Source organism: Mustela nigripes, chromosome X (assembly GCF_022355385.1).
Source record: "Mustela nigripes isolate SB6536 chromosome X, MUSNIG.SB6536, whole genome shotgun sequence".
Classification (NCBI taxonomy): Eukaryota; Metazoa; Chordata; class Mammalia; order Carnivora; family Mustelidae; genus Mustela; species Mustela nigripes.
Window position 1 is genome coordinate 26,468,135 of NC_081575.1, and position 14,234 is coordinate 26,482,368.

Sequence of the window (14,234 nt, forward strand, 5' to 3'; positions counted from 1 at the left end):
TTAAAAAAAAAAAAAAAAAAAAAAACAAACACAGGACTGAACATTCTCCAGGACTCGATAGCCAGAATGGTTTCAGAAAGCCCAAAGGAGACACTACACGGCTTTGGTAAGTCCCAAGGATCTTTCTGGTTTACAGCGCAGGATTACTGAATATTCATGATGAAGTTTTAGAAGTTAATGGCATAGACGTTTCAGAAAAGAGTTTTGATCAAGTAACAGGATGACTGAAACATATGCAATTTCATCATAACAGCCAGACAAGTAAACCAGAATAACGTTACGAACAGTAGGACTTCCAGCAGCTCTAGCAAATCTACCGATAATAGCCTTCTTGGCTATCCACAGCAAATTAAACCAAACTTTGACCAAAGGATGAAGACAGTGATGAAGATGACATTATTACTGAAGATAATGTATGCTACAAAAGATTCCTAAAGCTCTTCTCACTATCAGAAAGCCTGGAATGGTTAACACACATTGAATAAACTTGATTTTGAGTCTGGACAAAATGGTTCTATTCCTTCTGAGTGTAACATCCCTATCAAGTGGCACAAACAGAATTTGAAACACATGACCCAGATCAAAACCTCTTAGAATATGGAACAATCATATTATGAAGTCATCATTTGAATGTTTTATGAATGAAGATGTCATAGGACTTGTAAATATGGCTACTTGAAGAACTTCTAAACCTCTGAGTCAGTGACCTGGAATAGGTATGAGAACAATAATGTTGCAAGTTTAAAATGTTATGAAAATAAATAGAAACAGGAAGTAGATTAGTGATTGTGCACAGCTAGGGCAGAAGGGGACTAGAAAGTGACTGCAAATGGTTACTGGGTTTTCTTTTTTTTTTTTTTAATTTATTTGATGGGCGGAGATCACAAGTAGGCAGACAGGCAGGCAGAGAAAGAGAGTGAAGCAGGCTCCCCACTGAGCAGAGAACCCGATGCGGGACTCGATCCTAGAACCCCAAGATCAGGATCTGAGCCGAAGGCAGCGGCTTAACCCACTGAGCCACCCAGATGCCCCAGTTACTGGGTTTTCTCTTCAGAGTAATGAAAATATTCTAAATTAGACTGTACTGATGGTTGCACAACTGTGAATATACTAAATGGCAACAGAACTACACACTTTAATTTTACGGTAGGTGACAAGTATCTTGATAAAGCTGTTTCAATGCTAGTTTGGCAATTGTTAGTATGAACTGGTAGATTACAGGTGATTTTTAATTAAAAAAATTATTTTTAAGTAAATGCTATGCCAAACACAGGGCTTGAACTCACAACCTTGAGATCAAGAGTCACATGTTTCACCAACTGTGCCAGCCAAGAGCCCTGGATCAGATGTGATTTTAAGGCTAAACCAAAGGGACCTTTGCTAATGAAATTATGTGCTTTTTTATATGGAAAACTAGATGTTACTGTACATTTTCAGAAGTAGGTTGAGAGGACAAAATCACTTCTATTTGAGGTGGTTTAATATTTAACCTGTTACAAAGATCCTAGTTAATTTTTCTTTCAACTACATTCTTCAAATTCTAATATGAAGTCTAATTTTCTACCCTGAGGACCTCAGTTTTTATGTTTTCAATATTTTCTTTTTTTTAAGGTTTTATTTATATGAGAGAGAGAGAGAGCGCGCGAGCAAGCAGGGGCGGGGTACAAGCAAGGGGAATGGGAGAGGGAGAAGCAGGCTTCTGGCTGAGGAGAAAGCCCAAGGCAGAGCCATCCTACCTGGGATCATGACCTGAGCCAAAGGCAGATGCTTAACCACTGAGCCACCCAGGTGCCCCAATATTTTATTTCTTAATATTCTTCTGTTCCTAATCATTACAAATCATTTTCTGAAATGTAGTCTTTTCTAACTTCTAAGAAAGCAAGCCAACTGGCTGGTTTTTTTTTTTAAGATTTTTATTTATTTATTTGACAGAGAGAGATCACAAGTAGGCAGAGAGGCAGGCAGAGAGAGGAAAGGAAGCAGGCTCCCCGCTGAGCAGAGAGCCCGATGCAGGGCTCGCTCCCAGGACCCCAGGATCATGACCTGAGCCGAAGGCGAAGGCTTAACCCACTGAGCCACCCAGGCGCCCCCCAACTGGCTGTTTTTAGGAGCTTATTTCCATATTATGAAACACTGAAGCTATGTTCCTGAATTATGAAATTCTGTGAGTTTTTAACATTCGCTCTGTTCATCTTACAGCTTACATATTTATAAACTAGTTCCAAACAGGTATAATTCATTACTAAATGCAGTTAATGACACGGACTCTGGTAATATAGGAGACTCTCCTTTAAGTCTTATCTTCATTCCCTCTCATTGAAAGCATTCTTTTTGCTGTGTCTACACATACGTTAGCACACTTTTGAACCTTTTTAATGTATTCAAGTAGTGTGAATTGTTTTGAAACCAAAATACACATAGATTGAAAGATTTTTACACACAGGACAGATTTGTGCACAAATTTAAACACAGATAAATCTGCGTGCAGGTTTATACAAAGATTTTAGATCTTCTTCAGCGGGATTATTCTAGGATCACTGACTACACTTTAGAAGAAAGTTGTGGTATTTATTATTGACAGGTAGAGTTTGTCATCCATATTATTTTCATTAGGCTATTTATTTCTCGCATATCCACTTAGAACAAATAAGAGTAAGGCTGCTGGGATGCCTGGGTGGCTTAGTTGGTTAAGCCGCTGCCTTTGGCTCAGGTCATGATCCCAGGATCTGGGATCAAGTCACACATCAGGTTTCTTGCTTGGTGGAAAGCCTGCTTCTCTCTCTGCCTCTGCCTGCCACTCTGCTTACTTGTGCTCTCTCTGCCAAATAAATCAATAAAAATCTTAAAGAAAAAGAAGAGTAAGGCTGCTAACTTTCATTCTTTGCCTGACTTCCCTGGTATTTATCATTGTACAGTGTGCAAAAGCACTATAGTATACATGTATATAGAAATTAAGAATATCATGAAGTATATAAATTCCTTACAGTTTATGGGTAATTGCCCCCAAATCTATTTATTTCATTAACTAATCTCTATGCACAATGTGGGGCTCAAACTTAGGACCCCAAGATCAAGAGTCACATGCTCTACTGAGCCAGCCAGGCACCCCAATTAATTTTATGGTAGGTCTGCTATGGACACCTTTATTTTTTTTAACAGGATTTATTTTGGGGGGGGGAGGGGCAGGGCATAGAGAGTCTTAAGGAGACTCTGCACTGAGTGCAGAGCCCCATGAAGCCTCGACGCCAGGCTCGATGTCACAACCCTGAGATTATGACCCATTTAACCAACTGCGCTACCCAGGCGCCCCATGCATGCCTTTAGAAACAGTTGTGTACTATTAAAACAATGGAAGACCCAAATGACTACATTCTGAAGGGCATATTCTCTAAATGGTTAAAAAAAAAAAGAAAAAAAAAAAGAAAATCCTGATTAATTGAAAAAGGAAAAAAAAAAACCCAGCCTCTAGTGTTAAAAGCAATAGAAAAAAAATCCCATGCAGAGAGAAGTATTTTTTGTTAGATTTAATAAAAGAACACTATTAAGAAATGTATTAAGCTTTTTAACAATACCTGCCTTACTTGAAACAAAGATTAATATTTTTTTAAAAAGTTGTTTGGTAGTCAATTATTACTGGCTAAGGTAATTTTAAAAAACAATGTACCCGGGACGCCTGGGTGGCTCAGTTGGTTGGGCGGCTGCCTTCGGCTCAGGTCATGATCCCAGCGTCCTGGGATCGAGTCCCACATCGGGCTCCTTGCTTGGCAGGGAGCCTGCTTCTCCCTCTGCCTCTAGCCTGCCACTCTGTCTGCCTGTGCTTGCGCTCTGTATCTCTCTCTCTAACAAATAAATAAAAATCTTTAAAAAAAAAAAAAAAAAAACAATGTACCCCATGATATCATGAGTTTCAGTATCACAGTACCTTTGAAAATATAACTACGCAGTTTCAGATGTGTACCAGTGATGAAAAGTCTGCAAATTAATATAAATTTATTTAAGATGGCTAACTAGGATGATGTCTCTGATGACTGAAATTAAATACTATAAATACCCATTAAAATTTTTAAAGTCAAAATAGCACCTGAATAATAAATCACCTTTCTTAACAAATAAATAGCAGAAGCTTTAGTAGTGGGGTTTTTTTTTTATATCAAGCTCACAGATCTCTACAATCTGTCTATGCTTCACTCTTCTGGTCTCTGGAAGACATTTATCCAATCACTACAGGCTCACTTAATGAACTACAAATTTTTTAAGATTTTATTTATTTGAGAGAGAGAGAATACCTGAGAGAGAGCACAAGCAAGGGGAGCAGGAGAGGGAGAGAAGAAGCAGGCTCCCTGCTGAGCAGGGAGCCCAATGTGAGGCAGGGCTCCATCCCAGGACCCCAGGATCACAACTGGAACCTAAGGCAGCCACTCAGGCAACTGAGCCACCTAGGCACCCCTGAACTACAAATTCTTAACATTATTCCTGCAACCAGGGGCTTTGTTAACCTCTCATCATGAAAATGCATTTCTTAAGTAATTATATTGATGATACGGCACAGTACAAAGGGAACTAAATGATTGTTGCAGGTTGAATCATGCCCCCACAAAAGGTATGTTTAAGTCCTAACCACTGGTTAGGAATGTGAACTTACTTGGAAACTGGGTCTTTGCAGATGTAATCAAGTTAAGATGAGGTCATTAGGATGGGCCCTTATAAGGACTGAAGTCCGAGTAAGAGAAGAAACACAGACAGAGAGGCACATAGGGAAGATGGCCATGTGAAGGTGGAGGCAGAGACTGCAGTGATAATGCACCATCAATAAGCCAAGGAACACCAAGGATCAGTGGCAACTCCAGAAGCTACAAGAAAGGCATGGAACAGATTGTCTCCAGAATCTTCAGAGAGAATGTGGCCCTGCCAATTTCTAGCCTCCGGAACTATGAGAAAATAAATTTCTGTTTATTTAAGCCACTCAGTTTGTGGTACCATGCTATGGCAGCCCTAAAAAAACTAGTAACAATGATGTTAAAAATTGGACAGGAATTATGCAAGCAATATATCCCTATTAGCTCCCACTGCAGCACTATTATGCTTAAATACATTATGTAATTAAATAAAGGCATCTGTTTAAAACTCAGAAAATGTGTGTTTTTAAGAATCTCATTTACAACATCCTTGCAGATTCTTCCACTCCAAACCCCAGAAAGATTACTCTTTGTGCCCCTACTATATCCTCTATACAATTTGCTGATGACCCAAGTTTTACTAGGACAAGATGTAATAATTTCTGTATGCATGTATGTATGTGTGTATATACGCAGTACATTGTTAGAATGGTCCTTTTTGGCAAGGATTGTCTTACCACACCTGTATTCCCAATGCCTAAGGAAATCAACATACAGTAGTGCTTAATGAATGGTGGGCAAAACCATCTCTAGTAGGTTACTGCTAATATTACACCACATCCCACCCACCATCTCCCTAAGACACTTGAGATTATGGTGAGCACTAAAAATTATTAATATATGCTTCAGAAATGTGAACAAAATAGGAAATACAGGCATACCATGCAAACAGCATAATTCTTCAGTGATTAAAACCTATACTAGGGGCGCCTGCTTGGCTCAGTGGGTTAAAGCCTCTGCCTTCAGCTCAGGTCATGATCCCAGGGTCCTGGGATCGAACACCACATCAGGCTCTCTCTCTGCTCGGGAGGGAGCCTGCTTCCTCCTCTCTCTCTGCCTGCTTCTCTGCCTACTTGTGATCTCTGTCTGTCAAATAAATAAATAAAATCTTAAAAAAAAAACCTATACTAAAATCACATTTTAGGGGCCCCTGGCTGGCCCAGTAGGAGTAGCATTTGAATCTTGAGTGGAGAGATTACTTAAATAAAAACTTAAAAATCACATTTCAAAAATATAGGATTCATAAAATTTTTCATAGTAACAATCAAAATTTTATGTGTTCACCATAAAATACTATAATTTCAAATTTATCTTAAGATTCTCTCTCATTGGGGCACCTGGGTGGCTCAGTGGGTTAAAGCCTCTGCTTGGGCTCAGGTCATGATCCCAGGGTCCAGGGACAAAGCCCCAAGTGTGTGGTTCTCTGCTCAGTGGGGAGCCTACTTCCCCCTCTTTCTCTGCCTGCCTCTCTGCCTACTTGTGATCTCTGTCGAATAAATAAATAAAATCTTTTTAAAAATTTCAAATTTTAGCCAAATTGTTTGCTTATCCTAGTAGGGTTCTTCAAACCATGACATATTATAATTCTTTTAACTTTAAGTAATCTCTACACTCAATGTGGGGCTCAAACTCACAACCCTGAGATCAAGAGTCGCATGCTCTTCCAACTGAGCCAGCCACGCACCCCTCTTTTAACTTTATATTAATGGTCAACAAAACGTTTTTGAGATTAATCACATTCAATCAAATCAAAAGTTCATTCCCTAAAATTAAGCACCAGAGTCATTCAAATAACTAAATGACATTAATGAGCACTTAGCTTATAAGTTCAGTCAATAACCTAAACTTATGAATAGTGCCATATACAATAGGTACTTGATCGTGAAACCTACTTCTATAGACACCTGCAAAGGCATACTTAGAATCAATAAATAGTTATAAATTACATGCTCTATACTTGATTTATAAAGTCAGAGTAATACTTAAATTTTGAGCACAGACCTCCAGTCTTTGCCTAATTATTTATAATAATTAATTCCACAGGTACAGTTGCTCAGAATGGACACACAGTAAGATATTCCCTCCTTTTTTTTTTTTTTAACATTCCCTCATCTTTTAACAAATTATGCACCTGTGTTTCCCAAAACAATGTTCTGCATGAAGAATACACAGGTTTGGGGCTCAATAATTCATTAAAGATCATAAAAAGTCTCGACATCACTATTACTATTCCCTCTTTCATTTTATTGGCAACTGTTCAAAACTTAAGCAATTTACCATGCTTGCTAATCAGCTGCCTCTGATTAAAAAACAAACCATCTACAGTCCAAACTGTAGATCCATGACATAATTAATATTTATGCTTATTCAGAGCCCAGATCAAAACCTTTGCTAAAATCTGAACAGGCAGAAAAAAAAAATCTCAAGATGGACATTAACTCAATCTTTAATACAAATGTTTTCTTTCTTATTTTTTAAAAGTTTTTGAAGATTTTGGGGACGCCTGGGTGGCTCAGTGGGTTAAGCCGCTGCCTTTGGCTCAGGTCGTGATCCCAGGGTCCTGGGATCGAGGCCCACATTGGGCTCCTTGTTCAGCAGGGAGCCTGCTTCTCTCTCTGCCTCTGTCACTCTGCCTGCTTGTGTGTGTGCGCCACGCGCTCTCTTCCTGACAAATAAATAAATAAAATCTTAAAAAAAATTTTTTTGAAGATTTTTTTTAATTTATTGGGTGGGGAAGAAGAGGAGCAGAGGGAAAAGCAGATTCCCTGCGGAGTGTGGGAGAACCGATCCTAGGACCCCGAGATCATGACCTGAGCCGTAGGCAGATGTCTAATCAGTGGAGCCATCTAGGTACCCCTCATGTTTTCCTTTTCAAAGGACAGGAATTAAAAAAGAATCTTACTATGCAGGCTGCGACCTTTAGTATATTTAACCTTTTAAGACCCTTTCCAGGGGTGCCTGGGTGGCTCAGTGGATTAAAGCCTCTACCTTTGGCTCAGGTCATGATTCCAGGGTCCTGGGATTGAGCCCCGCATTGGGCTTCCTCCTCTCTCTCTGCCTGCCTCTCTACCTACTTGTGATCTCTCTCTCTGCCCAATAAATAAATAAAATCTTTAAAAAAAGACTTTTCTGTGTGAATGTACACATGACATTATAAATATTTCTAGAGGGGATTTATTATACATGGTATTTTATAACTTGCTTTTTACCTTTTTTTTTAAAGGTTTTATTTACTTAAGAGAGTGAGTGAGAGTGAGCACGAGAGTGAGGAAAGGGGCAGAGCGAGAAACAGACTGCCTGCTGTGCAGAGATTTCCCCCCCTCCACCTGCCAAATGTGGGGCTCCATACCGGGACTCCAGGCTCATGACCTAAGCAGAAGGCCAATGCTTAACTGACTGAGCCACCCAGGAGCCCTTGTTTTTTTTTTCCATTTAATAATGTATCATAAGCATCTTCCCAAATCCATCTTTATCTTGATTAGAACATTATTTTACATGGATGACTAAGGTGCCTCATTAGCGCAGTAGGTAGTGCATCAGTCTCATAAATGAATGACCAGTACATGACTATACAAATGTATCATGACCTCATCAAATCATATTTCTGAACACTAATTTTAGATGTATATTTCATTTCATTTTTAAAAATATTTTTATTTATTTGACAGAGAGAGAGCACAAGTAGGCAGAGAGGAAGGCAGAGAGGGGAGGAACCAGGATCCCCACTGAGTAGAGAGCCCGATGTGGGGCTCAATCCCAGGACCCTGGGATCATGACCTGAGCCGAAGGCAGAGGCTTTAACCCACTGAGCCACTCAGGCACCCCTAGATGTATATTTAAAAAAGAGACAATACACACATGATCAAACAGTTCGAGAAGTCACCTCATTCATGTTACCTACCCTGTACTTGAAATCCTCTGGTTTCCCTTGAAGGGATTCAGCAGCTTTCCCAAAATATGCCACTTTGGCATGTGGATTACTTTAAGTTGAAGTCAAATCAAGGCCCAAAGACTCAAAAAAAGCTTTTACCTTCTCCTTAACTGCCTAAAGGAATTTAGATAAAGGGCCACATCCAGGAAGAGGATATTAGAGAAAACTACAAAGAATCTGGGTTAGGTGTGCTTAAGCTGGGGAAAGCTCTACCAGGCCTAGAGATCAAATTCCTCTCTGGTCCCACACTCTCGGTATGGTCTGGTAAACATTTGTTTATCAAACATTTGTTCTTCCCACCTTCTTGTAAACGGTCTTTCTCCTCTTTGAAGTCTCAGACCCCTAACCCCCACCCCCGCCAGCTTCGGATGGCAAATAAGCCTCAACCACCTGACTGCCTGCAGCTCTCATATTCCTATGTGGCTTCTGTACATACTTAAATTTGTTTTTTTCCTGTTGCTCTGTTTTGTATCAATTTACCAGCCAAAGAACCTGGAATAGCAGAGGAAAAAACTTTTCTCCCCAACAGTTGGTGAGCCAGGCAGGAGCAACTTTACTGACTGATCACTGCTTGCTCCAGGGCTACGGCAGCTGAGAAATCCTGGCATCTCCAATAGGCATGGCAGAAGGTAAGAATTCTTACCATGTCAGTCTTCTGGATCTCTGCCTAAGGGGTCCAGTGGAAATTAGAGTGGTCTGAGTCCTTTTTTTCCTTTTCTAAATTTAGATTAGTAGGAAAACATATTTGTGAAACTAGTTCCTTGGGTATAGCCACTGTGCTAAAGATCTATTATGAGTACTCTTGATTTTTTTTAGTATTTTTTATTTTCATTTTTATTTTTTTTTAAGATTATTTATTTATTTATTTATTTGACAGACAGAGATCACAAGTAGGCAGAGAGGCAGGCAGAGAGAGAGGATGAAGCAGGCTCCCTGCTGAGCAGAGAGCCCGATGTAGGGCTGGATCCCAGGACCCTGGAATCATGACCTGAGCCAAAGGTAGAGGCTTTAACCCACTGAGCCACCCAGGCGTCTCGAGTACTTTTGATTTTTATTGATCCTTTTCCTCCCAGAGATAGTCACTGTTTTCCTTTGTCTCTGCTGTGTTGTCATAAGAAGGAAGACCATAGGGTAGAGAACACAGGCTCAGGCCCTATAAGTCTGCTGTTCAAGCCGGCCTCACTGATTGGTGAACTCATGGTTCTCACCAGACCGGTGTCTGTTTATACAAACTCTGCTATGGGTTAATGAGCACATGAGGTAAAGGCTGCTGCTAAGAAACATCTTGGAAGCCAAAGTCACAAGATTGGAGGGTATAGGTCAAGTATTTAAGAGCTATTACAGCACTGGCCACGTAATCCAAAGACTCCTGTATTAGAGTAAGTTGGAACAGAACAGGTTAGATTCCTATTAGGTCACCTGTCAAACTCGGAAAAAATTCCATGCAAGTTACTCTGTAAACCACCACACGATCCCCAAACCAGTGGAACATCCATCTTAGGTATTAGTTTGGCTCGAGAGATTGGCTTAGCTTAAGCTGTTAACATACATATACAAAAAGCTGAATAAGGTTTTCCTTTTGTCTTGTTCTGTCTTAGAGAGTGTGGCTGTATGACCCGTGAGAATATTGTCTCTTGTCTCTGCCAGCCAGAAGATGCACATACCAGTGTGCATCTTGATGGCCAAAGAGACTGGGTTCTGAGACATGAAATCACAAGCAGCACTCTTTTCACCTAACTGTGCCAGCTCTCAGGGGAGTCTGTCAGAAGGGGTCCCATCCTAGTCCATAAGGGGCTTTTATGGCAACCTTCTTTGTTTTCCTAGTGTTGGAAAAAACCCATTCTAGTAATGCCTGGTATCAGATTAGTGGGTCTGGGACTGAAGATGTTTTTTGCGAGAAAACAGAGACATGGTTTTCATACCACTCTTACAGCCTGTAACAACAAAGGGCTTTACTTTCTTCGACTATCTTTGGGAGTGAATTTTTAGGATCTTGTAAGGACTGCATCTTTTGCACTCTCTTGTAGGATACCTCTTGCATCCTTGGTTAAGCCATAAAAAGGCTTCCTGAGGGGCGCCTGGGTGGCTCAGTGGGTTAAGCCGCTGCCTTCGGCTCAGGTCATGATCTCAGGGTCCTGGGATCGAGTCCCGCATCGGGCTCTCTGCTCAGCAGGGAGCCTGCTTCCTTCTCTCTCTCTCTGCCTGCCTCTCAGTGTACTTGTAATTTCTCTCTGTCAAATAAATAAATAAAATCTTTAAAAAAAAAAAAAAAAAAAAGGCTTCCTGATTTGAACCACTACTGACATTAATAGATGCTACTTGTTGGGGCACCTGGGTGGTTCAGTCAGTTAAGCATCTGGCTCTTGATTTCGATTCAGGTCATGATCTGAGGGTCAGGAGATCGAGCCCCATGTCAGGCTCTGTTATCAGTGGGGAGTCTGCTTAAGATTCTCTCTCCTCTCCCTCTGCCCGCTGCCCACTTCACATGAGTGCACACTCTCAAATAAATAAATCTTTAAAAAACATAGATTCTACTTCTCAGTGGCCAGATGATGGATCTTCAGAAATGAAAAAGTTCTATATTAGAAAAAAATTTTTAGAGAGCTCTCATCCTGAACAATTGTCTTAATGGTACTTATGGGAAAACCAAATTAAAAAGTAGACAGAAAGACACAGAAGAGCTAGCCTTAGAGATTCCTTTAACAAGATATAAGAATAGAAATGAGAATAAAAGCTGTGAAGTCCCCAATATGAATTCACCTTCTTAAAATCTGGTCCATCTCTTCAGCAAATTCTTTAGTCCCCAGAGCTCCTTCACCTTCCCCAGAAAATCCCTTAAAGCACTTAGCTGCTTGTTTCAGCTTCCCCTTCCCTACAATATTTACAGGGAGCACTCCTGCATGATTTCTAAGACTGGGGTAGAGAAGTTACTCAGGTAAATACTGAAAGTCAGAAAATAAATTTAACAGAAGTACCTAGGATGGACAATAAGGCTCATACATAAGGCTTATTTTGCTGGGTTCTATAATCAGGCTCCTCCAGTTTCCTCCTAGGCAATGTCCCTAAGAATTCCATATCCCCTGGACAGCAGATCTTTTAAATTATAAAGCCCTTACCTCTACTTTCAGGAGCCTACCAAATTTAAAGAGGGATTCAAAAAATTAATGGCCATTTACAACTCCACTCAGCCAGACCACCTCCTGAAAACCTCCCCCTGCCTGGAATTTCTCCCAGGCCCTCCTACAAATATCAGCTGAAGGCGATGTTTGGGGCCGACAGGGAGGCTTTTCCCCTTAAGGTGAATTCAAGGTTGAACTGAACACTAAGAAAGAAGGCCTTTATTAAAATGCTTTATACAGGGGCGCCTGGGTGGCTCAGTGGGTTAAAGCCTCTGCCTTCGGCCCAGGTCATGATCTCAGGGTCCTGGGATCGAGCCCCACATCGGGCTCTCAGCTCAGCAGGGAGCCTGCTTCCCCTTCTCCCTCTGCCTGCTGCTCTACCTACTTGTGATCTCTCTGTCAAATAAATAAATATTTTTAAAAATAAAACAAAATAAAATGCTTTATACAGACTTTACAAAACTGTATTAAACTTGGAAAATGTTTGCTATCTATCTGGCTAAAAACTGACAAAGGTTTTTTTTCCAGGGATGCCTGGCTGGTTCAGTTGGTAGAATATCCAACTCATGATCTCAGGGTCATGAGTTCAAGCCCTATGATGGCCATAAGGCTTACAGCTTACGTAGTTCTGTGGTAAGAGACTGGCCAGGTTGAAAGCTAATATTCAGAGTGTGACAGGAACTTTTTTGGCCTCCTCCCCTAAGTTGAAATAAAACTATGTACCCAGAGGGAAAGAAAAATCTTCTAATGTTCTTGGGTAAGGATTCAAGTTGCAACCCAATTCTTGGAGGGCCTGAGAGCACCTGTCCTTATCTTACAAATCTTTGCAAAACTAGAAATGCAACACTAGAGGCAATTCAAAGTTCACCTATACCTTTTTACCATTCCCCAAACCTCTATTTATCTCACAAGGCTTGAAATATTGGCCTTAAGAAGCAGAAATTTATCTGAGGAACTTGTACTCTTTCCCTGTACCTTTGAGATTTTTAAGTGTAAAATCTTACCTAGACTATGCCCAATTCCTAAGAGTGGTGTGGAAAAAAGGGGTAGGGGACAGAAACATTTTTATTTTTTTATTATTATTTTTTTAAAGATTTATTTATTTATTTGACAGACAGAGATCACAAGTAGGCAGAGAGGCGGACAGAGAGAGAGGAAGGGAAGCAGGCTCCCTGCTGAGCAGAGAGCCCAATGTGGGGCTCGATTCCAGGACCCTAGGATCATGACCTGAGCCGAAAGCAGAGGCTTTAACCCACTGAGCCACCCAGGCGCCCCCAGAAACCTTTTTAAAATATAAACTGCTAGCTTTGCACAGTGGCAGTCAATGAGATTTATTTGAGACACGATTATTGCTAATATAAACTTCTAAAAAGGCTTTTGTGCCTCAACTCTAGACTACAGCCTCCTTAAATATTACTTGTCAAGGACAAATACAAATCTTATAAGTCTTCTCTATAAATATGAGCTAAAAGGCTTCTACTCAGGTAAGCTAAACTTATTCTGACTGTTCTAAGATTTTATTTATTTATTTTTTTAGATAGAGCATGTGTGCATGCAAACATGAGCGGGAGAGGAACCGAGGGGGAGAGGAAGGAGGGGAAAAAAATTTCAAGCAGGCTCTGCCCTGAGCAGAGCCTGGCAAGGGGCTTGATCTCCTGACCCTGAGATCATGACCTGAGCTGAAACAAAAAAGTCGATAGCCACCCAGGCACCCCCACAACTGCTCCTTTACAAACTAGTGAGTTTTGCATTATCATACCCATCTCATGGCTAAAATGCCCAACGTGGGGCTTGAACTCACGACGCTAAAATCAAGAGATGCATGTTCTATCAACTGTGCCAGTGAGGTACCCTTCTTATGGTTAACATTTTAAAACAAGGTCTCTACCTGCATTTATCTATATATTTATCTCTGTGTTGTAGATGGGTGGCATTTTCTATCTCCAGGTGGTATTACTAAAGTTAATTTGTTAAAAAGCTCTATAAAATTAAATGCTTATAAATTAGGTATCCCAAAAGTTCTCAGAGACTCTCTTCCTCTCCCCCTGCCTCTCCCTCATGTGGGCTCGCTCTCTCTCAAATAAATAAATATCTAAAAAATAAAAAATAAAATAGGCATGTTTTTAGAGTTATCAACACTGATTATAATGCAGACATTCAACTTCTATTCTGCCTAGGTTTACTAGTCAAGTATATAGCTCTTACAGAAAATAGCTTGGGGTGATGGCTGTCTAATGCCTCATGAAATTTTTCTGAGTAGTCTAAACACAACTGTTGGGAGCAAGTGATTTAGTTAGATGTGAGATGTTAAGTGGGGTAGAGGTTTTTGGTTGAATTTTTGAGCAGTTAACTATATTTTACAGTATGTGTACTTAAAAATAGCTTCTAGGGGCACCTGGGTGGTTCAATGGGTTGAAGCCTCTGCCTTTGACTCAGGTCATGATCCCAGGGTCCTGGGTTGGAGCCCCGCTTCGGGCTCTCTGCTCAGCGGGGAGCCTGCTTCCTCTT

At 40.6% G+C, this 14,234-nt stretch overlaps 1 protein-coding gene across 7 annotated transcripts in view; it reads right to left on the reverse strand.

The window, feature by feature from the left end:
* Positions 1-14,234, reverse strand: part of XIAP (X-linked inhibitor of apoptosis) — a 57,120-nt gene that overhangs the window by 25,345 nt on the left and 17,541 nt on the right. Inside the window, exon 3 of one of the 7 annotated variants that reach the window (XM_059385867.1) lies at positions 4,643-4,850. The exons of 5 other annotated variants lie outside the window; for them this stretch is intronic. The gene's annotated coding sequence lies outside the window, so the exon portion shown is untranslated. Of the gene's footprint in view, positions 1-4,642; positions 4,851-14,121; positions 14,221-14,234 lie in introns of those variants that run through there. One more of the 7 variants, XM_059385873.1, reaches the window with a different exon arrangement.